This window comes from Pseudopipra pipra, chromosome W, assembly GCF_036250125.1.
Source record: "Pseudopipra pipra isolate bDixPip1 chromosome W, bDixPip1.hap1, whole genome shotgun sequence".
NCBI lineage: Eukaryota > Metazoa > Chordata > Aves > Passeriformes > Pipridae > Pseudopipra > Pseudopipra pipra.
The window spans coordinates 37,219,068-37,246,619 of record NC_087580.1 but is presented as its reverse complement, the minus strand read 5'-3'; the positions used below and the strand labels follow the sequence as shown (position 1 = coordinate 37,246,619).

Sequence of the window (27,552 nt, the reverse complement as noted above, 5' to 3'; positions counted from 1 at the left end):
GGGGCCAGAAGGACACTCAGCTCCCTCCACAACCCCCATGGGCTGGGATTCCTCCTGCCCCACTTCAGTGGGCACAAAACAGGCCCCTGCAGGTGACTCCTTGTCCCAGCTCCCATGGCAATGAATGAAGACCAAAGCCAGGAGTGACCTGCTGGGACACAAAGCCCTGGTTCCTTCTGAGGGGCCAGAGGTGACCGAGATTCCTGCTGGGAACTGCAGGCTCCAATGGAGCAGTTCCTAGGGACAGGGCAGCAGCTGTGGGATCTTCTTGGAGGCTGCTGGGACATTGCTTTGGCCAACTTCAGTGGCAGAAGGGGCCCATATGTAGAACAGGGGAACCTGTCACTGTTCCTTCTGTCCAGGGCAGCCCCTAGAGGTGTTCAGGTGACCAAATGGAGTCAGGTGGCACAGGGAGAGAGATCTCTCTCCTGTTCTTTATCAGGGCATTTTCTACATGTGCTCAGAGTACAATGGCAGTTGTCTCCTGGACATCCCTTCACTGCTGAACCTAATTCAGGGCAGCAGAGCCTGGATTGAACAGCCAAAGAGGGGTCTGTAGTGCCAGGGGAGGTGCCAGGGCTCTACAGCACAAGTGCAGCAGCTGCCATGGACAGCACAGGGCCTGTGCAGGAACCCCATCCCCATTCCCAGCAGTTGTGTGACAGGCACCACCCAGGGCTTCTCAGACACATTGGGGGCCTTTGGGGCAGGGAGTGAATCCCAGCCCTGCAGGGACACAAAGGCTGTCCCTTCTCTGCCCAGTCAAGGCCAGGCCAGGCACGAGTCCAAAGCACATCAGCCCAGGCTGTCCACACTTGTTTCCTCCCTCTGCTGGCTCTTCTCTCCCCCAGCATTTCAGCAGCATGTGCTGATCTCCTCAGGGATCAGGCCTGGGATTTTCCCCCTGGGCCTGAGTCCCAGCACGTCCACCCCCAAGGCCATTGTCAGCAAAGCCTCTGCACACCCCAGCTCTCGGGGCTTTCAGAGCAGCTTTCCCCACTGCAAGTCTGTTCTTACCCCGGTGCCCCCGCTGAGGGGCTGCAGCCAGACAGGCCCCAATGCCCTGCGTGTGGGGCACAGGCAGGAGGAGCTGCAGCCCCAAGTCTCTCTTCATTCCACTTGCAGGCAATAACAGCCCAGGCCTGCTGAGACAGTTCCCAGGTTGCAGGGCTGTGATGGGTTGGGAGAGAAGGCCAAAGAGACACTGGAGAGAAAGAGCAGGAGAGAGGTGTCCTCAGTGGGAAGGAGCTTCTTGGACCTGTGAAGATGGTGTAGGAGATGAAGAAATTGGGTGAACTTTTGTGGGTGAGGGTCAGAGGAGAGAGTGGTTTGGGTGACCTTGTGGAGTGAGACAAAGAGCCCATTCCAGTTGTCTTTGATAACCCTGGAATTCACTGGAAAGGCAGCACGACAGGATGCAAAGAGTCCCAGAGGTTTGTGCAGGGTCTTGGTGAAGACAGCCCTTGGGACACAGGCCTTTAGAGCACAGCTGCCAGGTTGGTGGAAGACAGGGAGGCTCATCTGCATCTGCTTCTGTCCAAGAGGAATCAAGAGGTTACCATAGTAACTGCCCATAGCAATGGAAATGTCTGATGGTTGCCATGGTAACTGACTGTAACAATTGAAAGGTATGCTGGTGTCCATGGTAACCGACCATAGCAATGGTAATGTGTGATGTTTGCCATGGTAACTGACCATGGGAACAGGAATGTGTGATGGTTGCCATGGTATTTGACTGTACCAGTGAGAGGTATGATGGTTCCCACGGTAACTGATAGTATCAATGAGAATGTACGATGGTTCCCATGGTAACTGATAGTATCAATGAGAATGTATGATGGTTGCCATGGTAACTGACTGTACCAGTGGGAAGTATGATGGTTCCTGTGGTAACTGACTGTAGCAACGGGAATGTATGCTGGCTTCCATGGTAACTGACTGTAGCAACAGGAATGTATCCTTGTTACCACGGTAGCCAACCATAGGAATGTAACTTTATGATGGTTTCCATGGTAACCGAGCATAGCAATGCGAATCTATGATGGTTGCCATGGTAACCAACCGTAGCAATGGGAATGTGTCATGGTTGCCATGGTAACCGACCGTAGCAATGGGAATGTGTCATGGTTGCCATGGTAACCAACCGTAGCAATGGGAATGTGTCATGGTTGCCATGGTAACCGACCGTAGCAATGGGAATGTGTCATGGTTGCCATGGTAACCAACTGTAGCAATGTGAATGTGTCATGGTTGCCATGGTAACTGACCATGGCAATGACAATGTATGCTGGTTGCCATGGTAACAGACTGTACCAAAGGAAAATATGATGGTTGCCATGGTAACTGACCATAGCAACTTGAATGTATGATGGTTATCATAGTAACCGACCATAGAAGCCGGAATGTATGATGGTTACAATGGTAAACGACCGTAGCAGTGGGAAGTATGATGGTTACCGTGGTAACTGACTGTAGAAACGGGAATGTATGCTGGTTGCCATGGTAACCGACCATAGCAGTAAGAATGCATGATGGTTGCCATGGTAAGTGACTGTAGAAAGAAAAATGTATGCTCGTTGCCATGGTAACTGACCATAGCAATGGGAGTGTATGATGGTTGCCATGGTAACTGACTGTACCAGCGGGAAGTATTATGGTTCCTGTGGTAACTGACCGTAGCAATGGAAATGTATGCTGGTTGCCATGGTAACCAACTGTAGCAATAAGAATGTATGATGGTTGCCATGGTAACTGACCCTAGCAACTGGAATGTGCGATGGTTGCCATGGTAACAGACCAAAGCAATGGAAATGTGTGATGGTTGCCATGGTAACTGACTGTAGCAAGGGGAATGTGTGATGTTTGCCATGGTAACTGACCCTAGCAACTGGAATGAATGATGGTTGCCATGGTAACCAACTATGGCAATGGGAATGTATTCTGTTTGCCATGGTATCTTACCATAGCAGTGGGAAGTACGATGGTTGCCACGGTAACTGACCATAGAAACGACAATGTATGCTGGTTGCCATGGTAACGGACTGTACCAGTGGAAAGTATGTTGATTGCCATGGTAACTGACTGTAGCAATGGGAATGTATGGTGTTTTCCGTGGGAACTGACCATAGCAAAGAGAATGTATGTTAGTTGCCATGGTAACTGACCATAGCAATGCTAATGTATGATGATTGGCATGGTAACCTGCTGTAGCAATGGGAATGTATGGTGGTTCTTATAGTAACTGACCGCAGCAGTGGGAACTATGATGATTGCCATGGTAACTGACCGTAGCAACTGGAATGAATGATGGTTGCCATGGTAACAGACCATAGCAATGGGAATGTAAGAGTGTTGCCATGGTAACCAACTGTGGCAATGGGAATGGATGCTGTTTGCCATGGTATCTGACCGTAGCAGTGGGCAGTATGATGGTTGCCATGGTAACTGACTGTAGCAACGGGGATGAATGATGGTTGCCATGGTAACTGACCATAGAAACGACAATGCTGGTTGCCATGGTAACGGACTGTACTAGTGGAAAGCATGTTGGTTGCCATGGTAACTGACTGTAGCAAAGGGAACATATGGTGTTTTCCGTGGGAACTGACCGTAGCAACGAGAATGTATGTTAGTTGCCATGGTAACCAACCATAGCAAAGTGACTGTATGATGGTTGCCATGGTAACTAAACATAGTAATGACAATGTATGATGGTTGCCATGGTAACCTGCTGTAGCAATGGGAATGTATGGTGGTTCTTACAGTAACTGACCATGGGAATGGGAATGTATGCTGGTTGCCTTGGTAACTGACCATAGAACCTGGAATTCAGATGGTTGCCATGCTAACTGATCGTAGCAATGCTGCTGTATGATGGTTGCCATGGTAACTGATTGTAGCAGTGGACTGTATGATGGTTGCCATGGTAACCAACCACAGTAATGGGGATGTGTGATGGTGGGAATGTATGGTGGTTTCCGTGGTAACTGACCGTAGCAACAGGAATGTTTGATGATTGCCTTGGTAACTGACCATAGCAATGGGACTTTACAATGATTGCCTTGCTAACTGACTGTAAGAATGGGAATGTATGATGGTTTCCATGGTAACCGACCATAGCAATTTGATTGTATGCTGGTTGCCATAGTGACCGACTGTAGCAACGCGACTGTATGATGGTTGCCATGGTAAATGACAGTAGCAGTGGGACTGTATGATGGGTACCAGGGTAACTGACCATAGAAATGGCAATGTATGATGTTTGCTATGGTAACTGACAGTAGGAATGGGAATGTATGATGGTTGCCATGGTAACTGACCATAGCAACGAGAATGTATGATGGTTACCATGGTAACCGAGCATAGCAATAGGAATGTGTGATGGTTGCCATGGTAACTGACCATAGCAATAGGAATGTGTGATGGTTGCCATGGTACCTGTGTGTAGCAATGGGAATGTATGATATTTGTTATGGTAACTGACCATACAAACAAGAATGTGTGATGTTTGCCATGGTAACTGACTGCAGGAACGGGAATGTGTGACGGTTGCCATGGTAATCAATTGTACCAGTGTGAAGTATGATGGTTGCTGTAGTAACTGACCATAGAAACGGGAATGTATGATAGTTGCCAAGGTAACTGACTGTACCAATGGCAGTGTATGATGGTTGCCGTGGTAACTGACCATGGCAATGAGACTGTAAGCTGGTTCCCATGGTAACCAACCATACCAGTGGGAATGTGTGATCATTGCCACGGTAACTGACTGTAGGAATGGGAATGTGTGATGGTTGCTCTGGTAACTGACCGTGGCAATGAGAATATATGCTGTTTGCCATGGTAACTGACCATAGCAGTGAGAAGTATTCTGTTTGCCACAGTAAATGACTGTAGCAATTATGGTTGCCATGGTAACCGACCATAGCAATGACAATGTATTATGGTTTCCATGATAACTGACTGTGGCAATGAGAATGTATTCTATTTGCCATGGTAACTGACCATAGCAGTGGGAATGCATGCTGGTTGTCATGGCAACTGTGATTTACTTAGGCTTTGAGCATGATATTTTCATCTGCAAAAACATTAATGACTGCCCAGAGATCCCTCAAGATGGGCTTTAAGGGTCTCAAGCACATGAGCACTAAAGAGGGGCTAAGGAGCTGTGGCCTCAATGGTGTGGAGACTGAGGACAGCACAGGACAGCCCTGAGAGGGCTTGAAGGGAGGATTTAGAGATGGTGGATCCTTTTGTCAGAGCAGAAAAGAGCATGAGAAAGAAAGAATTAATGCCAAGTGCAGCTGGGGAGGTCCCGAGTGGACATGAGGAAAAAGGAATTTCACTCCATGGAAAACACTGGGCTGGAACACGTCACCCAGGAGGAGTCTGGATGAGCCCAAGGCTTTGTGTGTGCAGGAAGAGCCAGGGAGGACGCAGAGATGTCAGTGCAGGAAGGTGCCAGCCAGGTGGGGCAGCCGGGGGGATGATGACAGCCTGCAGGGAAAGGGGCAGGGCATGGACACCGTAGGACAGCCTGGGCTGGAGAGGAGAGAGGGAGGGGGAGAAGCTGAAAGGCCCTGACAGAGCCACCTTCTGCAGGCCTCTGGCCAGGGCTGCTGTCTGTGCCCCTGATGCCAGGAGGAGGGGAGTGGCCCTTGCAGCCCTGGGGCCTCATGGCCTCCTTGTCCCTGCTCAGCAGCCTGGCAGGTGCCATCCCATGGTCCTGCCCTTGGCATTGCACATCCCACATCCCAGTGCCCCAGGAAGAGCCCTGAGGAATGAGGCAGGGACAGGATCTGCCTTCCCAGGAGCTGGGGGTCAGGGTTTAGCCCATTGGATTAAGAAAACAAGTCAAGGTTTATTCAGCATCAGAGACACCTTTCCCTTGCTTGTCCATCCTTGTCATCACTGTCTGCAGATTTCTGCTCTAACTGGAACCTGGGGACAAGTTCTCAGTTGTGTCTCTCAATGAGACTCATTAGCACTACAAGAAACTTCAGTGTTTCCATCTCACTTTGACTTGTTGAAAAGTTGTTTGAACTTCCTCTCAGGGACTGAGTCTCATGTAAACAACATCAAACCCCCTTGAGGGTCATGAAATGCCTGGGGCTGTTGCTGTGCTGCTGAGCTGGGCCAGGCTCCTGGCACACAGGGAGCTCCTGGTAACCAAGAAGAGCTTCAAAGAGACAGCTCTGCTGGTGAGCAGCTCCTTTGCACAGCCCAGCAGGGCTGAGGGCACTGCCAGGGCAGCTCAGGGACACCAGCAGGGCACAGACAGAGCTTCAAGGGGCTCAGCACTGGCAGGAGGGCTGAGAGCTCCCTGCAGGAGGAATCTTGGCAGGGCTGCACATGGTGAGTCTGTGGCTGCAGGGCAGTGCAGGGGCAGCTCCTGGAGGCTTCTCCTAAAGCTGGCCCAGCCCCAGCTGATGGGATGGGTGAGCAGGGGCTGTTTTGGGGCACTTTGGAAGAACTGTGAAGCCGGGGGTGCAGCCAGGGGTACCCAGGGCTGTGGGGCAGAGCAGGGTCCTGCAGCCCAGGGTGCTGTGCTGGGCAGGGACTCTGCTGCCTGCCAGGGGCAGTTCTCAGCCAGCCCAGGGAGCTGCTGCCAGGGCTGGGGCAGAAGGGCTGTGGGCAAGGAGCAAACCTGGCAGCTGAGGAAGGATCTTTGCCATGTCTCGCTCTTGCAGGGTCTGACCTGTTCACATCTCCAGACCACTATACCATATTGAATGGAGAATTTTTTGCAAAGCTCACAAAAGACAGGGGCTACAGGAAAGGAATTAGTCCTGAGGTGTGTTTCCTGCTCAGGCATTGTAGCAGAGACATTGTTCTCTCAGTTCAGGAGGCTGCACTGAAATTCCAACTCTTTTACTCTCAGACATGAACATTTCAGGCAGGATCAGAGATGAACACAGGATTCTGGGCAGTGCTGAGCCTTCCCTTGGGGATGGGCACTCTCCTGTGCCAGCCCTTGCCTTCTCTGCGTGAGGGCTCCTGTCCTGCTCTGTCCAGCACAGCTGCACCTCTGGGCTGGCACAGGGGACACTTCACAGAGCTGCCCTTTCAAGCAGCACTGCCCTGCTCTCAGCACAGATCTTGGTGGGGTTTTTAAGGATGAATCTGTGTGTGAAGTCCTTTTCAAGGCAGCCCAAGAGAAAGTACAGAGCAGATGGGAAACAGACTAAGAGGCACTGCAGCTCTCCTGGCTCTGCAATAAGCAATGGAGAGCTCAACCCTTCTTCATGTCCTGTCTCAACACTTGTCAGATTTGTCATCAGAAAAATTTGCCCCTAAAAAATACCCCCAAGTGTTATGATTGTAACCAAAAAACCCAGTCAAAATTATTTTAAGGATACACTGTGCCTCTCTTCTGCAGTACAAATTGCTCCAAGACAACAACACAGGAATTGAACTCTTCCATCAAAGCTGGGTTCCATGTGATATCCCCTGTGATCATGAGAGCCGTCACAAAGCAGCTCCATGTCTGCACTGCAGCAGAGCAAAGCTGAGTCCTTGGCAGCACATGGGCAGAGCTCCTGCTCCTCACAGCACCCTCAGAGAGCACAAACCAGAGAAAAGAAAGGCCTTGACTTGGAGGGGATTTCCCTGAAAAATGCACTGGCTTTGCTGAGAGAGGGCTGTCTTAATTGTTCCCTGTGCTTTCCTTTTCTGAACAGACCCTGTCCTAAGGAGCAGCAAATGCCCAACAGCAGCTCCCTCACCCATTTCCTCCTCCTGGCATTCACAGAGAGGCGGGAGTTGCAGCTCCTGCACTTCTGGCTCTTCCTGGCCATCTCCCTGGCTGCCCTCCTGGCCAACGGCCTCATCCTCAGCGCCGTAGCCTGTGACCACCACCTGCACACCCCCATGGGCTTCTTCCTGCTCAACCTCTCCCTCACAGACCTGGGCTGCATCTGCACCACTGTCCCCAAAGCCATGCATAATTCCCTCTGGGGCACCACAACCATCTCCTATGCAGGATGTGCTGCCCAGGTCTTTTTACTTTTCTTTTTTATTTCAGCAGAGTTTTCCCTCCTCACCATCATGTGCTACGACCGCTACGTTGCCATCTGCAAACCCCTGCACTACGGGACCCTCCTGGGCAGCAGAGCTTGTGCCCACATGGCAGCAGCTGCCTGGGTTGCTGGGTTTCTCAATTCTCTGCTGCACACAACCAGTACATTTTCCCTGCCCCTGTGCCAGGGCAATGCCCTGGGCCAGTTCTTCTGTGAAATCCCACACATCCTCAAGCTCTCCTGCTCACACTCAGGCTACCTCAGGGAAATTGGGCTTCTTTTGGTTGGTGTCTGTTTAGCGTTTGGTTGTTTTGTTTTCATTGTTTTCTCCTATGTGCAGATCTTCAGGACTGTGCTGAGGATCCCCTCTCAGCAGGGACGGCACAAAGCCTTTTCCACGTCCCTCCCTCACCTGGCCGTGGTCTCCCTCTTTGTCAGCACTGGCCCATTTGCCTACCTGAAGCCCCCCTCCATCTCCTCCCAATCCCTGGACCTGGTGGTTTCAGTTCTGTACTCAGTGGTGCCTCCAGCACTGAACCCCTTCATCTACAGCCTCAGGAATCAGGAGCTCAAAAATGCCCTGAGAAAAATGATGGCTGGATTCTTTTCAGGAGCAATAAAGTGCCTGTTTTTTGCTGTGTAGCATTCAGAATGGGACTCCTTAATGACCCAGCTTTCCTGCTCAGGTTGCTCGTGGAGGTCATTGGGTGCTTCTTGCAATAATTTTCTGTGCAATTAAATATTATTATGCATCTGCCTTCTAATTTAGTGTCTACCCATTGAATTTGACCCAGAGATGTAAAAATGATGAATTGTGCTCTCTGAATATTTAAACAAAATAAAGGACCCTGCAGTGCCTTCTTTGTCCAAGACCCTTCTTCTCAGATGTTCCTAAAGGACAACACACTGCAGGACAGGGTGTATTTGCAAATGGGAAGGGGACAATAATCCCAGCCCAGCAGCACTGCCAGGGAGCAGCAGGGCTTGGTCTTTGCAGAGCTGCTCTCTTGCCACTTCCACACTGTCCTCCTGAGCCCCTTTCTCGCTGTAAGGCCTGAGTGCTCTCTGAGCACAGTCCTGGGGGCTGGAAGCCCTTGGAGCACAGGCAGGGACAGGCCCTGGGAACTTGTGAAGCAGAGCTGGGCTCCCTTCCAGCATCTCCAGGATGCTGTGGGATCTTCTGAGGCCACTGCATGGACTGGGTCACTTCTTGTGTGACCTTGCTCCAGGGCTGGAACTCTCCTGCAGTGACACCATGACACTCCTGCTCTCTGCTTTCCAGGTTTTCATTTTCAGATCCAGTCTTCCTCTCCTGTTCACAGGGACATCCTGGGAGTGTTCCAGAGCTGCCATCCTGGGGCAGCTCCTGCCCAGCGTGGGCAGGCACAAGGTCTCTCCACCTGATCCTCTCACCTCCCCAGTGCCACTGTTTTCTGCAGCCTCCTCATCCTTGCCCAGCACAGCCCTCCTGGCACAGTTGGACACAGCCCTTGTTCTACCCCCTCCTCAGGCACCTGCCCAACCCCCTCAGCTCCAGCCTGATGGCCAGAAACCTTCAGGGCAGGGAAGCACTGGGGAAAATGCTGAGGAAACCTTTCAGCTGCACTCATATCCAATTGGAAGGGGTGGCCTCGAGGAAGAACTCAATTCTAATACTCCAGAACCACCAGGACAACCTGTGTTGTGTCCTGGGCACTCCTCTGGCAGTGTGTGATGCTGCAAAGGTTTTGGTGTCAGGGATAGTGAGAAGGCTGGGCAGTGTCACTGGGAGACCTCTCCCAAACCCTTGGAAAGGCCAGAGCCATCCCAGAGCTTCCTGGGGCCTTGGCAAAGGCAGACATGGAACCAGTCTGCAAACAGGGCAGCAAGGAGGGTTGGCAGAGTTCCAGACTGCTCAGGCTCAGCAGGGAAGGGGATAGGGCAAGTCCTCCTGCAGCCATTGCCAGGCATGGGAAGGACAAGGCAGGGATTGCAGAACCCCTGTGGGAGGCAAAAGAAGGGGATGTTTTGTGCCCAGACTTTATCAAGGCCTTTGACATGGTGTCCTGACCTTATGGCCAGACTGGTGAGAGCTGGACTGAAGAAGTGGAAGATATGGATGGGAAGTTGGCTGAATGCAGAGTGTCTGATAAAATCCATGGTACAAAATCCTCTTGGCAGCAACTTCCTGATGAAATCCCTCTCAGTGATCAGCCCTTGAACACCAATGCAGAAGAGCTCTCTATATAATGGGACAAAAAGTATTTTCTAGTCATTTGTGAATAATGCCAAATTTCAGGGAACCCTTGAGCAACCTGTCCTGGTTTAAAGACACATATTGGTGCTGGAACTCCAATAAAAAGAACTCACTCTCCTTTTATTCCCCACCAGTACAGAGAGACAAAATACAAGGAGGTACAAGTGAAAAAAATAACAGTTGACTGACAAGAAATATAGCAGCAAAACCAGCAATACCAACAGAAGAGTTCAAAGCAACAGCAGAGAGAGAAATTGCTTCCTCTCTCCCCCCCTGTCCCAACTCCCTTTTGTAAACAGATAAAAACAGGGATCTACATGTGCCTCCCTTCCCCCTTTTTCTCCTGAATGAACAAAGAACAAAAAACAAACCAGAGGAGAGAGGGGGCAAAGCAAGATGTGGGAAACTCTCTGGTCTGAGATCAGTTGTGCTGCCCAAGAACACGCTGACTCCAGAGGTGTCCAAGCGGGGCAGAGCCGGCGACTCCGGTCCGTGCAGTGGCGGGGGGGAGGCAGCGGCTCTGCTTGATTCCATGGAGTTCTGGGGAGGCACAGTGGGCCCTTGGTTCCAGGAGGGTCTGAGATATTTCAGGGTTCCTTTTGTTCCAAAGAGACCCCACATGTCACAATGGTCCCTTGGTTCCATGAGATTCCACAGTGTCCCTGCATTCCTTTGGTTCCATGAGGCCCTGCAGTGTCACGGTGCCACTTGATTCTGTGATGTTACAAAGATCAGAATGACCCCTTGATTTAAGGCCAACTGCACATGGGGCTGCATTAGGGGGAGTGTGGGCACCCAGACAAGGGAGTTGTCACCCCCCTGGACTCAGCCCTGGGGTCACCACATCTGGACTGGTCTGTCTGTCTGTGAGGTTCCCCATTCTGGAGGAATGAGGAAAAACTGGAGAGGGTCTAGAGGAGATCTGACAGGATGGAGCTTTTTTTCATATTGGAAATAGAATGAAATCTCCACAAAGAGTAGCATTGAAGGTTCAGACTGAAGGTGAGGAAAGAGAAATGTCACTCAATGGGGACCCTTGTGCTGCAAGAGGTCACCCAGAGGGAGTCAGGATCAGCCCATGGCTTTGTGTTCCAGGGAACAGCCAGAGCTGGTGCAGAGACATCAGGGAGGGTCTAGAAATGCTGCTGGGAGGGGGGTGGGAAAGCAGGAGGGGTGTGTGCAGCCTGCAAGGCCAGAGCAGCAGCAGGGCCAGGGCAGGACAGCCTGCAGGAGAGATGGCCAAGGGCTCTGGCAGGGCTGCAAGGCCCAAAGGCACCCGGGCCTTTGTCGCCTTGCCTCTGGCAGCTGCCTCTGCCACTCAGGCCACCACAAGCCACTTGCCTGGCAGGTTCTGCCCTTGGTTTCTGCCTCACCCCTCCCTCAGGAGCCTGGCAGGGGTTGCCCAGTTTTGGGCCTTTGTTGTTCCTCCCCCTCCCATCCCAGTGCCCCCAAACAGCCCTGAGCCAGCCGGGAGGGACAGGATCTGCTGGGCCAGGGCCTGGGGCTCAGGCCTTGGCCTTTGTGCTCCACAAAACCAAGGCAGGCTTTGCTCAGCATTGCAGGGGCCTGCCCAGAGCCTTGGTCTGCCTGCACTCCTGGCCTCCAAGGAGCTGCTCCAAGGAGTCCCTGGGGAGGCTTTGGCAGTGCCTGCCCTCAGTGGGGCCCAGCAATGCTTCAAGGCACTTGGAGTTTGGCTTCTGACTTCTTCAGCAGCTTCTTCAATCTTCTCTCAGCACCTCAGGACCATGGGCTGGGCTGCAAACACACCGTGGGGCTCATTAAATTCCAGAAATCCCTCAGGATCTCTTTGTCTTCCTTTAATTGTCTTCAAGGCAATTTGAAAACAAGTCTTCCAAGTTTGTAATTTTTTTGTTTTAATTCAATGATGGACATTTTTTAGTTCATTGAAGAGGTGACAGAGGTGTTCTCCAAGTGATCTTGATGCTGAGTGTCTCCTCAGGAGATCCACACTGACCCTGGATGATCAACCTTGCTCCTCACCCCCCAACCTCACCACTTCTGACATGGCCCATCTTGCACTGACAGCTGATGCAACTCCAAACACACTGTGGGACCCATTAAAACACTGAAAAACAAATTATTTTTCCCTTCCTTTAATTGTCTTCAAGTCATCAAGACTTCTACAGCTAATTGGAGTTGTTTTGTAATGTAGCTAAGGAGGAAGATTTTAAAGTGGACATCACGAAAAAAATATATATTTTTTGATGAAAAGGAATGATTTCCACAGAGACTTGGGATGCAAGAGGGTCAGTGTGGAAAGGATTTTGATCCAAAGACAAAGGGGGAAAAAGAGACTAGTAGCACTTAATCATTGACCAGTTGAGCAGTTTTCAAGCAATTCAATAGCATTTGCCACAATTTTAACAGTGACTGAATTCTAGATTCCCAAGAACAACATTCCCACCACAGTCAATTCACACCCACACCCAGGCAGAGATGTGTGGACACATCAATAGCTGGGTGTGGAAAGGTGCTTCTCCAAAATTCTCTTTGTTGTCAGAGAAACACTTCCACCAATCCCTTTGTGTTTGCCAACAGACAAGGGTCACAATTGGTGGAGTGTTTGTTGAGGGGGATCAGAATTGTCCTGGGCATCAGGGAGGGTCTTTGGAGTGTTGCAAACTGGAGGGTTCCCGAGCTGGGAGAGGCTGCCAGAGGTGTCCCACTGAGAGGGAGGTGCTGGGGAGCTGCCAGGGCCTCCCTCAGCCCCGCTGGTTGTGGGCTCCCAAGGGGACTGGCTTTAGTCATCTGCTGAATTTCCATCCTGGTGTCAGGAATGACTGGAGTTTCCCAAATATTTGGGAATTGTATCCAAACTGTTCCATTTTGGTTATGATTCAGGCAGGGAATATTCCAAGGTTTTCATGGGATGACTGATTATCCTGTGTTCCCCAGCTCTTACACCCATCCCAGTCAGCTGGATGGTTTATTGACAATGTGTCCCGAGGGGCAGCACCTCCGATGCCATAGAAACCCCTCCCCCTGGATTAGGAAACCTTTGGAATTCAGGAGGTGTTCCAGTGGAGCATGAAAATGAACAGCAATTTTCCTAAAGCCCAGACCCCAGCAGAACAAAGCCAGGCCCCCTCAGTGTCAGAGCAAAGGTCCCCCATCCCTGTGTCCCTGTGGCCGCTGAGGCGGCAGCGCAGGCCCGAGGCGGTGCCGGGTCCCGGTGCAGCCGGGGCAGAGCGGCGGCTGCGCGAGCGGCAACCCCGGCGGTGAGTGCGGCAGCCCCGTGGGAGCGGCGGCTCCGGGCACAGACGCCGGCGGCAGCCGCTGTGGCTCCTGGAACCGAGTGGCCATTGGGACACTGCAGGGCCTCCTGGAGTCCAGGGGCCGGTGGGACACTTGGGAGCCTCTTGGAGCCAAGGGAACCCTGGGATATTTTGGAACATTCTGGAATCAAGGAGCCATTGGGACGCTGCAGGGCCTCATGGAACCAAAGGAGCTCTCACAGTTTTTGGAACCTCATGGAATCAAGGGGCCATTTCTGGCAGGATGCTCTGCTCTCACAATACCTATGAAATGGTCAGAGAATGCAAACAATGCACACTGTGATGAGTTACTGCTGGTGTCAAGGTGCTGTTTTTAATGCTGAATCATGCTAAACCCAAAATGCTTCATGAAACTTCAAACACACATCCTGCTTTCTGAAGCAGGATTTGACAGATAAGCTGCTCCCTGGCCTGCAAATATGTCTGACAGTCAAACTATAAAAGCCCCATCCAAAAGTCATGTGGCAGATTCTTCCACAGCCTTCCTTGAAGTGTGTGGAACTTCTGCCATGAAGCAGGGACAGCTCTTCATGGTCACTGCCCAAGGGTTAAGTGAAAGAGAGAGAACTACCCCCTGTTCTTGTGGGGTGAGTTACCTCAATCTCTGCTTCAGGATTGTTTCTTTTTGCTGGCTTTGATCCAATTGCTTTAATAGAGTTACTTTGATAGACTCCACTGTCCTATCTTACACTATACTACTAGAGGTTTTTGCTTTTATAATTTGAAGTAAATACTTCTCTTTTAAGGTCTTTCATCTGTTCACTTTTCTGATCAATTTTTTGTTCATTTGTCATAATAAATCATTGTTTTTATAGAAATATTTCTGATTTGCCATCACTAAAACCTGCAGGACAAAGTGATTGAATCACACCTCTGTAATTCCTTCAATTGAAACCGAAATCTGAGCCTGAGATTGGATCCAGCCACCCCCAGGCTCCTCTCTGAGAAGGAATTTAGAAAGCAAGGGGGTCCTTTGTGCACCTCGTAGCTCAACGAGTTGAGCACAGAATCCCCCTGCACACACACAAACACACAGGCATGGGAATCTACACACACACTCCTGTTCATCCCTGCACAGACATAACCCAGACAGACTCACAGGGTAACCCCACACACCATTCCCACATCACAACATGAGAACCATTAGAAAAACATAAAATATGTACACCAACCATCACTGCACCGAAGCATTCACAGGATGTGACACCTGTGTCCACTTTTGAAATGTTACAGCCATTCTACACAACCTTTATTTCCTGTCAGCTGAGTATTCTATCAGTTGCATTCTAAGATGAAACTCCAGGCACATGAACAGCTGAATTTGTTCCACATTTAAACGCTGTTGCACATTTTTAAATGGAGAAAGTAGGGAAACTGCTCAGTGTTCAAATGAATGAAACACAGTGAGCCACAAAAGGTAAAAGTACACAGTGTACAGCAGCTTCCTGGAGTTACAGATCTGCTCAATTTTTATGTTTGGCATTCAGAGACCATGTTTAAATTTATTAAACTACTCCCACTCTCCCCACCCCCCTTTTTTGGAGTGTTTCAATTGCCTTTCCTTTTCCAACAGCTGTGACAACTGTTAAAACAGTCAGTAAAATTAAGTCCCCTCTATAATCCTTTAGTCAACGTTACATTGTAATCAGAAGTTAAGGGAGATTTCCTGTTATGAATGCACTGATCCTTTTAAAATTATTAAACTGACATATATGTCAAAATGAGCAGAAACATTTATTGCATCTGTTAGCTCATTCACTATTAGTAGTTATTAGTGCTATGTTATTGTTGAAAGAGCAAAAATTCAAGACTGCAGCTGGCTTTAAGTTATTGCACTCTTTAACATGCTCTGCCTTAAAATCAAAGCATACCTAGTGATGGTCAGACAGATGTCTCTGCACTCTCAAAATGTTCAGACAATTTTTAGCTCGAATCCTCTCTCCCCTCCCCCATAACACAAGAACTGTAGTAACTACAACACCTATTTCCTCTGTCCTTATGCTCACATGTGCATATGCCTGTCACAATATATATTCAAATCACAATTGCTATGGATATTATTAATGTGTCAAACTCTGGGGTTTATTAATTGAGACAGAGAAGCAGATATGTTTCTGAATGTTAGTTCTTTCTCTGTCTCCATTCAATCCCACACGCCCCAAGCCCTGCACTCACACAATATACTGGGAGTGTTTTAAGATGGCTTTTAATTGAGCCAAAGAGGAAGAAAAAAATTAGTTTGAATCTTGCACCAGAGCCAAAAAAACATGTGCCCCGATTTCACTGAAATGCATCTATTCTACGAGGCTTATCTAAACTAATCCTTCAAATTAGCTGTAAGAAGGTACATTCAAGAAAGCTCCTTTGAGGGGACTGGATGGGACAAAGTATATCCCCTCCCCCCCCCAAAAAAAAAACACCAAGAAAAGTCCAACTTAACACCCAATTTATTGTTTCTTTATGTGAAAAACAGAGACCCAGTCGGGCAATTTCCAATCAGAATTTATTATATGATAAAAGCAAATTCAGCGCTGGGTGATCAGGGAAGGGGTCCAACAACTCCCAACACCTGTCACACCCAAAGAAGATAGTTGTCCTACATTTATTTCCAGCTACTTCATGAATATTCATTATACATAAGCATAAACATTACACATTGTTGAGTCAGACATTCAACAGATGTTTTTCTTTTAACAAGAATGTTATCTATAAGCATCCATAATATATTGTCAGATCAGACACTCTGCAGATGTTTACTTGCTACAAAGTTATAAATTTCAAGAAAGGTCCTATTATCTAGCATCCATAATATATTGTCAAATCAGACACTCTGCAGATGTTTGCTAGCTACAAAGTTATAAATTTCAAGAAAGGTCCTATTATCTATCTAACTAAACAAAATTGTCTCACTATAAATCCTACACAAGGTAAAAGGGAGGTAACTTGTTTTATCTCTTTAGAGGGGCCCAATTAAGTTTTACGACTTGTTTTTCTTTTCTCTCGAGGTCATATTGACCCTTCACTGTTTCTTCTCAATCAACTCGAATTATTTTCTCAGTTTATCACATTTATATATTTTAAAAAAAGTGTCACTGTAGTAAATGCTTCAGAAACTGCATTCTTTCATTCTTCCCGTCTCATTTCAGCACCGTGGGATCGCCGCCATTCCCTTTTCCTGCCTGGCTCAATTCCCCCCAGCCCTGCGCTGTGCAGGCAGTAAGGACAGCGAGTGGGCAGCTCCCTCTAGCACACTGTCACCTCCGAGCAGCCTCTGCGCCGCTGCGGCCGGGGCGATGCGGTCCCTGCTCTTCCTGGCGGTGCAGGGAGAGCGGCTCCGGCAGGCAAAGTTCTCCCCAGTCCATGTGCGCCCAGCCTTGGAACAAAGCCTTGGAAATCTTTTCTCCATACACGGGATGACTGGAACCATCACTTACATCAGGGTTATCTCTATGTGCTGTCTTTATGTCATCTGATATCTAATGCATGGGTTTTAAAACAACAGATTAAAGGGGTTGTACTTTTTAAAGGTGCAAGGAACACTCAATTCAACCCTCGCAGCTGAATCAATAACACTCCAATAAATACCAACATCAGAAAAGCATCTCTTTTAAGTCCTGAAAACCAGAAAAGGGACTTTCCACATGGGTGTCCTGTCATCCAGAACTATAAAGGAAGAATTCAACATAATAAAGAAGTCTATAAGTGTTCTGTCCAAGATCGAGGTGAGATTTTCTCTCTTCTAACATTTCACTGACCTAGGAAGCAAGAATTTGTCACAGAATCAATACCAGAGAAAAATGAGACCAGTGAAAGATCCTGAGCTCAGGAGAACCTGACTGTGCTGGGGAATCAGAGCTTTCCCCCTGGGAAATGAACTGCTCTGAAAGAGTGGGAAGAAACCAGGAACAAAGGCTGAGTTCAAATGCTCCAGAGTAAACAACTCCTTCCTCACCAAAAGGTCTGAGCTCCCCTTAACTCATCTCTCGACATCCATGGAAATAAAAGAGCCTGAACTTGAATCCAAGGGAAACAAATTCCAGGGCTTAAGCTGGAGCAAGGTGGGGGGGATGTGTCACTCCTCTATGACATCACATGCTCTCAGTGATGTCACATCCTTCCTGTGACATCACACCTACCTTATGACATCACATCCTCCCCATGACACCACATTCCCCCCTATGACATCATGTCCTCCCCTGTGACATCACATCTGCCCTGTGACATCACATCCTCCCCAGGACATCGCATCCTTGTTGTGATATCAAGGCTCCTCTATGATGTCACATCCATCATATGACATCACATCTCTCCTGTGATACCATATCATCCCTGTGACGTCTCATCCTCCCCTGTGACATCACATTGTCCCTGTGGCATCACAGCTCTGCTGTGACATCACATCCTTCCTGTATCTTATATCATCCCCGTGACATCACCACCTCCCTGTGACATCCCATGCTTGCCTGTGACATCGCATCCTCCCTGTGACATCACATCCTTCTTGTGACATCACATCCTCCCTGTGACATCACATTCTTTTTGCGACATTAAGGCCCCTCTATGACATCACATCCATCATATGACATCACACCTCTCCTACGATCTCCTATCATTCCTGTGACGTCACGTCCTCCGCATGCCATAAAAACTCCTTTATGATGTCACATTCCATCATATGACGTCACATCTCTAATGTGGTCTCATATAATCCCTGTGACATCACATCCTCCCTGTGACATCAGGTCCTCCCCTCTGACATCACACCCTTCCGGTGACATTACATCCTCCCCTATGACTTCACAATCATCATATAACATCACACCTCCACATGACATCACAGCTCCCCTATGACACCACATCTTTCTTGTCACATCACATCTCTCCTGTGATATCATATCATCCCTGTGATGTCACATCCTGCCCTGTGACATCATATCATCCCTGTGTCATCAAGGCTTCCCTATGATGTCACATCCATCATATGACATCACACATCTCCTGAGATATCATATCCTCCCTTTGACATCATGGCATGCCCTGTGACATCACATCGTCCCCATGACATCTCAGCCCCCCCGTGACATCACATCCTCCCTGTTACATCACATTTTTCTTGTGACATCACAGTTTGCATATGACATCACACCCCCTCCTGTGACATCACATCTCCCATATGACATCACAACCATATGGCATCACATCTCTCTTATGACGTCACATCCATCATATGACATCACACCCTACCTGACACGTCGCACCTGCCCGTGACATCACATCCTTCATGTGACATCACATGTGCCCTATGACATCACAGCCACCATATGACATCACATCTCCCCTATGACAGCACGCCTACCTTGTGACATCACATCCTTCCTGTGACATCACATCTCCCCTATGAGGAGATGTGATATCCATCATATTCTGGGATAATGCAGGACCACATGAAATCAAAGGAATTCTGGGACACTGTCGAACCTCCTGCAACCAAGGGTTCCTGCTGACATGTGTGTCCTGGAACCAAGGGAGCCCAGAGATATTTCTGAACCTCCCAGAATCCAGGGGCCATTGGGACCCTGCAGAACCTCCTGCATTCAAGTGCTCCTTGTGAAACTGCAGGCTCTCCTGGAACCCAAGGATTCCTGGAACACTGCAGAGCTCACGGAACCAAGGGGCCACTGACCCACTGCAGCTCCATCTGAAGCACAAGGAACCCTGGGACAGTGGGAAATCTCTGAGAATCCAAAGGGCATTTGGGGACTGCAGGGCCTCATGGAACTAAAGGAACCTTTGGAGACTGTGGAAGCTCATGGAATCCAGGGGCCATTGTGACATGTGGGGCCTCCTGGAAGCAAAGGAACCCTGAGAATTTTTATGGGAAAAAGTTAAGGCAGGAGCTGCTGCTCTCAGTTAATTCAGATCAACAAGGAGTGTTTTGGCCTTGACTGGTGTTTTCCATCCAGAGAGTGCTGTTTGCCAAAGTGGAAAACCACTTGGAACGCTCTGCATGGCAGCCTGTGTTTTTGTCTGGTGGCTGAACACAGCCAGGACATGAGGGGAGGGGAATGTGTGGGATCAGGGCACTGCTTTGGGGCCATGCTGGGAATTCCAGTGGACTAAAAGACAAAGCCCAGGCGCTGTTTCCAAAGGAACCCCAATGAAAGGGGGACGCTGGAAAGATGGGCGGACAAGTCCCGTAATGGAACTCTGTGTGTGCAGCCTCATTTTCTCCTTCAGCACCCACAGGAGAGGGGGCAAAAAGTGGGGGTTGGGCCCCCAAAACTGTTCAGGTGGAAAATTGGAGACTGAGGGGACAATGGGAAAGTGGGAGGAACAGGGAGAAGGGTGGAAAAGGGGAGGTGGTCTGGCAGGCCTGATGGCCCCATGGGGGTCTTTGGGCACAGGGGAGTTGGCAATGGGTGGTGGCCCCCCTGAGCTCCCAACTTACTCTGGGGTTCTGGAGGCTGCTGGATCCAATCTCAGCCTTGGGACAACTGAAACAACAGTTTCAGTTTAGAGAAATTAGAGAGGTGTAAGTGAACCACTTTTGTCCCCAAGGTTTTAATGATGGCAAATCAAATCTATTGATTTATTTAGGGTTCCAAATGACCAGACAAAAAATCTTCATCAGAATTATTTACTGCACAAGACAAACACTAAAACTACCAGGAGTACAGGATAAGATAGGACAGTGTTCTACACTAAAGCAATTGTTGAAGCAATTCTACTCAAGCTGGCACAAAGCAATAATTCTTAATTGGAGATGGATGGGACTCCCACAGACCAATGCTTGTGAAGAGATCTCTGCTCTCAACCTCCAGCAGTGACCTTGGGGGGTCCCCAGCCAAGGCAGGAATCTCCACACACCCCCCAAGAAGGGTTCTGTTGGAAGAACGTGCCTCTGTTAAAGGGGACTGGCCCTTTGTGGTCAAAAGGGATGGACTGACAGTCACTGGACTCCAGGGGTTGCCTCACCATCAGGGGCTTCATTCGGGGTGGAAGCAGCGGCCGAAGCTCTTCCTGCAGTCGGGGCACTGGTAGGGCTTCTCTTACCGGTGGGTCCGTTGGTGTTTGGTCAAGACACCAATCTGGGTGAATCTCTTCCCACACTCCCCACACTTGTAGGGCCTCTCCCCGGTGTGGATGCGCCGGTGGGTGACAAGATGGGATTTCTCCTTGAACCGTTTCCCGCAGTCGGTGCAGCAGAAGGGCCTCTCATCCGTGTGCGTCCGCTCATGCGTGTAGAGATTCCCCCTGGTTGGAAACCTCTTCCCGCATTCCAAGCACTTGTAGGGCCGTTCCCCAGTGTGGATGCGAAGGTGTTTGCTGAGGGTGGAGCTGTGACTGAAGCTCTTCCCACATTCCCTACACGTGTAAGGACATTCTCCAGTGTGGATGTGCTGGTGGGAACGAAGGTGAAAGCTCCGGTTGAAGCTCTTCCCACATTCCTCACATGTGTACGGCCGTTCCCCACTGTGGATGCGCTGGTGGGTGCTGAGGTGGTACCTCCGGCTGAAGCTCTTCCCACATTCCTCACACTTGTAGGGCCGTTCCCCTCTGTGGATGCGCTGGTGGGTGCGGAGGTGGTAGTTCTGGCTGAAGCTCTTCCCACATTCTCCACACGTGTAGGGACGTGCCCCAGTGTGCATGTCCTGGTGTCGGACCACGTGAGAGCTCTGACTGAAGCTCTTCCCACATTCCAAGCACCTGAAGGGCTTCTCTCTGCTGGGAGGCTGCTCAGGGACCACCAGGTCAGAGCTCTGGCTCAAGCTCCAGCCGCCTTCCTGGCACAGGCTGGCTCTTTCCTCCTCAGAGCACCCTGGGATGGCTTTGGAGCCCCTCCTGCGGGGGGATCTCCGGCCCTTTTCCTCCCCGCTGCCTTCCTGCGCCGGGGAGCCCTTCAAAACGGCCTCTCCCACCAGGGTCTCACGGGGGGATTTGTCCTCCGGGCTCTCCGTCCTCAGCTCGGGGCCTGGGGCAGGAAGCAAGAAGGACAGGCAGGGGATTTGCCTCCAGCCCACAGGGAAGGCCAAGGACATCCCCCCAACTCCGGCCCCGGCAGGACGGCGGCGCCAGCGGGGTTGTCCTGCAGCCGGGGCCATGCTCGGCTGACAGAGCCAGCACAACACCCGCCCAAAGGGACACTGACTTCCTCCTCACCTTCCTGGGGGGCCCAAGGCATCTTCCTCTTCCTCGCAGCCTCCTCCTCCATCCGCCCAAGCTTTGGGAAGGACAAATCCTGATGGGAGGGAAAAAAAGGGCTGAGCGCGTTGGCTTGGGGGTTCCTCCTGCCCAAGTCCATCTCTAGAACTCACCAGCCATCCTGTGTCCATAAAAACCTCCAAACCACCAAGATTCAGCCCAGAAAAACCCAAACCACTGAGATTCAGGAAGAAAAAGTCTCAGAAATAGCAAGAAGACCCTCGTCCCCCAAACTGCAAAAAGTTGAGATTCAGCTAAAAAATACTCCAAAATATGAAGATTCAGCCCAAAAAAAGGTGATGGCGACTGCATTTTACCCTCCAGCAGGAAAGTAATTTGATTTCAAGCTCATCTTCAAGGGGCGCCCTGGGATTGGAGCCTGGGCTCTAATTAACCTCTCCTGTGCTGCCAAACAGCAGGAGCTGTATGGCCAAGGGACAAACTCTGTGATCCCTGTCAGTGTCCATGGCCCCTGTCAGTGTCCTTCAGGGAAATTGAGAGGAGGAAATGAAGAAACCTGTTTGGAACTAAACTGATGTTAAAGTGGGAAAAACCTCCTTCCATGGAAATAAAACTTAGACAGTTTTTCCTGGGCTGAACAAGCTCATTCAGGGATGAAGGACTGGGACTTCTGTGGACACTTGTGCTGGTTTCTTTGGACACTTGTGTTCCTTCAGAGAGCCCCTGGAAACACTCTGCTGTTCACTCCCAGTGCCACCAGTGCCTGGGTCCTGTCTGCAGCAGCAGATTGCAGTGGGACGGGAGAAATGCTTTTCTGAGCCTCTGGGCTGGACACAGGCACAGCCTGACCTGAACCCAAGGGAAACAAAGACAAATTCCACAGCTTTAGCTGGACCAAGGCTGGGGGGGTTTCCTGAGGGCAGCACTAACCAGACTTTTGTGTGTGTGTGTGAGACAGGCAGAACCACAAATGCCTGCACAGCCCAGAGCAGTCAGTGTGGGGCTGTGCTTGCTGCTGCAGACACCCCCAGGGAACAAACCCAGGCAATAGTTTGGGTTTATTCCTTGCTCTGTGTCAGTGGAATAGAATGTTCCACAGGAGCTCTGTCCCCCTCTGTGGCACTCGGTGGCTCGAAGCTGAAAAGAGGGGGGGGGGGGTCAAGTGCAAGTTCCCTTCTGAAGTGTGTGTCCCTAAGGAGGACACTTGCCTTATTATTGCTTATTGTTTGTAATATCTTACAGATCTATCATACAACACCTAAGGATGGATTCTATAGAATATGTGCCATATATATGATACAGAATATATCTGATTATTGCTTTATCTGTCTGTCCAGACAGATATTGTGTATGCAGAGAGATTGTGTTTGAGGGATATGTTCCTCTCGATACCCTGTGAGCTCCACTCCCAAGGCCAGCAAATTCCTGAAGCTCCCCCTTCTGTGCCCTGCAGGTTTTGGCAGATTTGCAAGAGCAGGGGAATCATTCCCTGCAGCCCCTTTGCACTGTAGGAAATGGGAGCCCTGTGCACATCCTGCTGCCTCCAGATTCCATTCTGGGTGTGGGAAGGACCCTGTGGGGAGCAAAGAAATGCCTGGTTCTGCAGCAGCTGCAGATGCTCAAGGGGCAGCAGGACCAAGTCAGGGGCCTGAAGGGGGCCTGGGGGGCTTTGGGGTCCGGGAGGGTCCTGGGGGAGCTGGGGAGGTGCTTTGGGGATTGGGGGTACAAATCAGCACAGACCAGCACAGACCAGGACAGACCAGCACAGTCCAGTACCTCCTCACTGCTCCCCAGATCTCTCCTGGAGCTGGACCACATTGTCATGGGACACCTGAGCCCCCTCCAGTGCCCTCCCAGTACAGCCCAGTGCCCCCAGTACAGCCCACTGTGTTTCTGTCCCAGGGTGCCGGGTGATCCCTCTTTGGGGGGGGTTGGAAGTGATTTGAGGGGGGGCTGTGGGAGATTTGGGGGAATCTGAGGAGTTTGGATGGGGATTTGGGGGTTTTGAGTGCCTTTAGGGAAGTTAAAAGAGGTCTTGGGGACACTGGGGGGTCAAAGGTATCTATGGGGGGAGGGATTTAAAGGGAAAACGGGGGTTAGGAGACATTTGGGGGGGGGTTAATGAGGCCTGGGGGGAAAGAGGAGGGGCTGCACCAAGGGCAGGTGAGTCCTGAGACCCCCCCTGGTGTCCCCAAGACCCTCTTGGTGTCCCCAGTTCCTCCCTTGACACCCCGAGACCCCCCTTGTGTCTCCAATGCCCCCAGAGCCTCTTCATGGCCCCAATTCCCTCCTTGACACCCCCAATTCCACTGTCCACAAACCCCTCCCCACTGTCCCAAACCCCATCCCTGATGTCCCCAACCCTCCATCTCACCTCACGAGCCCCCCCGGACCCTCTGACCCCAAATACACCCCCCCCCCATGCTCACAGAAAAGCCAAGGGCATCTGGGGACACGTTGGGGACAGTTGGGGGGCTTTGCAGGGCCCTGGGTGATTACTGGGGGATACTGGGACACACTGGGGGGAACCCGGGGGCACTGGGAGGGACTGGGGAGTTACTGAGGGACACTGGGAGGGCACTGGGAGGGACTAGGGAGTTACTGGGGGATTACCAGGACACGGGGGGAGACACTGGCAGGTTACTGGGCCACACTGGGGGTTACTGGCTGCTCACTGCAGGATCACTGGGCCATCCTGGGGGGCAGTGGGAGGCCACTGGGACACACTGGGTGGTCACTGAAGGGGTCACTGGGAAGTCACTGAGATATACTGGGGTCTAGGGATCCCCTTACCCAGATGTGGTACATTTCCCCCCCGGATTTTGGGGGCCATCCCTAGGACTCCTTCTTTTTGGGGCTGGGGGACCCCCTGGACCCACTGCTGGGCTTTAGGGGACCCCCCAAAATGCCCTCAAAACCCCTGAAATCCCCCACTCGCCACATCAAAACCTTCTCAAGGTCCCCTCAAATGCCCTCAGAGATCTCATCCCTCCCCAGCACCCTCTAAACCCTCTCAGTGACCCGCAAAACCCACCTGGGACCCCCTAGTCCCCTTTAGGGAGCCCCCAATCCCCCTCAGAGACCCTCAAAACCGTCTAGGACCCCGTAAACCCCCTAGAGACCCCAAAACTGCCCAAAAGGTCCCGCCAGGACCCCCAAACCTCCTCAGAGACCCCCAAACCCCACCTGGCACCCCCCAAATCTCCTCAGAAACCAAAACCCCCTCAGAGACCCCCAAACCCCTTCAGGAACCTTCAACCACCCTCTGAGTCCCCTCAGGACACCGAACTCCCTCAGGGACCCCTCAAAACCTCCTCGGTTATCCCCGAACCCCCCCGCTAAACCCTCCCGAGCCCCCCCGGGGGACTCACAGCACTCAGAGCGAACCGCAGGCCCCGCCGCCATCACCGAGTCCCGGCTGCGCGCGCACCGCGGTCAGAGAACGCCGCCGCAGCCAATCAGCGCGCGGCCACGCCCCCGCAGCCCCGCCCCCGCCCCTGCCGCGTTGGCTGCCGGGAATCGGTGATGGCGGCGGGTCGGTCGGTGAGCTCTGAGTGCAGGCGGGGGGTGCGGGAGAGCGGGGTCTGGGGATCCCCTCGGGGGCTGCGGGGAGCGCGGGTGAGGGTGGAAAGGCTGGAGGGCTCGGGAGGGTTTAGCGCGGGGGGTTCGGAGGACCCTCTCGGGGGCCGCGGGGCCCGGAGGCCTCCCAAGAACCCGGAAATGGTGATTCGATTGCCGGGAAAGTCCCTCGGAAAAAAAAAATTCAAAACCACCCAACCAAAAAAAGAACCCTAAAAAAAGGAAAAGTGAGAAAAAGGTCAGGAAAAAACTGCAAGGGCCAGGATGATTTTATTGCTTTGCTTCAGTTTTTCCTTGGTCTCGTCCTTCTCAGATTCTTTGCTCCCTTCCTTTACAGAAAACTCTTCTGCTGTTGTGTGGTTTTGTGGTCCCTTAGGGGCTTTTAGGGGTCCCTTAGGAGGTTTTGGGGGGCTCTGAGGAGCTTTGGTGTCACGAAGGGACTTAGGGGGGAGGTTAAAGGTCCCTGAATGGGTTTGGGAATCCCTGAGGGAGTTTTGGAGTCTCCGAGGGAATTGGGAGGTCCTGGGGGGCTTTGGGAGGGTGTGTCTTTGAAGCAGTTTTGTGGGTTTCTAGGGGGATTTACGGAATCCCAGACGGGTTTGAGGGTCCCTGAGGGGGTTTTTGAGGTCTCTGAAGGGGCTTGGGGGTCCCAGGTGGGTTTTGCAGGTCACTGAGAGGGTTTAGGGTGTCCTGGGGGGGAGATGAGGTCTCTGAGGGGATTTGGGATGTTTTTGAGGAGGTTTTGATGGTTCCAGAGGTGGATTTCTGAAAGGATTTCAGGGGTTTTGCCTGGATTTTGGGGGATCTCTGTGTCAGTCCTGCCTGGCCACGGCCAAATAAAACTCCTATGATGCCATTTCTCATCCCACCATAGCACCTCTGCCAGCCCAGCAGACCAACCCCAAGGAAAGGGGATCCCAATTCTCCCCTCGAACCCCAGAGACCCCCAAAACTCAGCACACAGAGACCCCAAAGGAAGGGGGGCCTGGGTGTCCCCTAAAGCCCAGCAGTGGGGTTCAGAGGATCTCCCAGCTCCCAGGGGAGGGGTCCTGGGGGTGCCCCCAAAAGTCCAGGGGGAAGATGTAGCAGAACTGACTAAGGGGATCCCAGTGCCCCAGTATATCCCAGTGACCTCCTACTGGCCCTCAGTATGGCCCAGTGACCCCCTCAGTGACCAGCCAGTGTGTCCCAGTGACCTCCCACTGCCCCCCCAGTATGGCCCAGTGATCCTGCAGTGAGCACCCAGTAACCCCCAGTATGGCCCAGTAACCTGCCAGTGTCCTCCCGTGTGTCCTGGTAATCCCCCAGTAACTCCCCAGTCCATCCCAGTGCCCCCTGGTTCCCCCCAGTGTGTCCCACTATCCCCCAGTAATCACTCAGTGCCCCTCAAAGCCCCCCAGCTGTCCCCAACGTGTCCCCAGATGCCCTTGGCCTTTCTGTTACTGTGGGGGGAGAGAGCATTTTTATGGTCAGAGGGTCCAGGGGGGGCTCCTGGAGGGAGATGGAGGATTGGGGACATCAGGGATGGGGTTTGGGGACAGTGGGGACGATGAGGAGGGGTGTGGGGACAGTGGAACTGGGGGGAATTATGGCCATGGAGAGGCCCTGGGGACATTGGAGACACCAGGGGGGTCTCAGGGTGTTAAGGGGGAAATTAGGGACACCAAGAAAGTCTTGGGAACCCCAAGGGGGTATCAGGAGTCACCTGCTCATGGTGCAGCCCCTCCTCTTTCCCCCTAGACATCATTAACCCCTCACAAATGTCTCCCAACCCCCCTTTTCCTTTTAATCCCCTCCCCCTACAGATCCTTTGACCTCCATAGACCCCTTTTAACTCCCTTAAATGCACCCAAAGCACCCCAAACCCCCCCAAATTCCTATCCAACCACCCCCCAAATCTCCCCCAGCCCCCCCTCAAATCACTTCCAACTCCCCCCAAAGAGGGATTACCCAGCACCCTGGGACAGGAACACAGTGGGCTGTACTGGGGGCACTGGACTGTACTGGGAGGGCACTGGGGGGGGGCTCAGGTGTCCCAGGACAACGTGGCCCAGCTCCAAGAGAGATCTGGGGAGCAGTGAGGAGGTACTGGTCTGTCTTGGTCTGTCCTGGTCTGTACTGGTCTGTGCTGGTTTGTACCCCGAATCCCCAGATCCCCTCCCCAGCTCCCCCAAGACCCTCTTGGACCCCAAAGCCCCCCAGGCCCCCCCAGGCCCCTGACTTGGTCCTGCTGCCCCTTGAGCATCTGCAGCTGCTGCAG

At 51.5% G+C, this 27,552-nt stretch overlaps 1 protein-coding gene and 1 pseudogene across 1 annotated transcript in view; both read right to left on the bottom strand.

Moving 5' to 3' along the window:
• LOC135405255 (zinc finger protein 271-like) overlaps positions 1-21,685 on the bottom strand; it is a 90,402-nt pseudogene extending 68,717 nt beyond the window's left edge.
• The window catches only part of LOC135405492 (zinc finger protein 239-like), a 239,440-nt gene that overhangs the window by 123,084 nt on the left and 88,804 nt on the right, over positions 1-27,552 (bottom strand). The gene's annotated exons all lie outside the window — the stretch shown is intronic.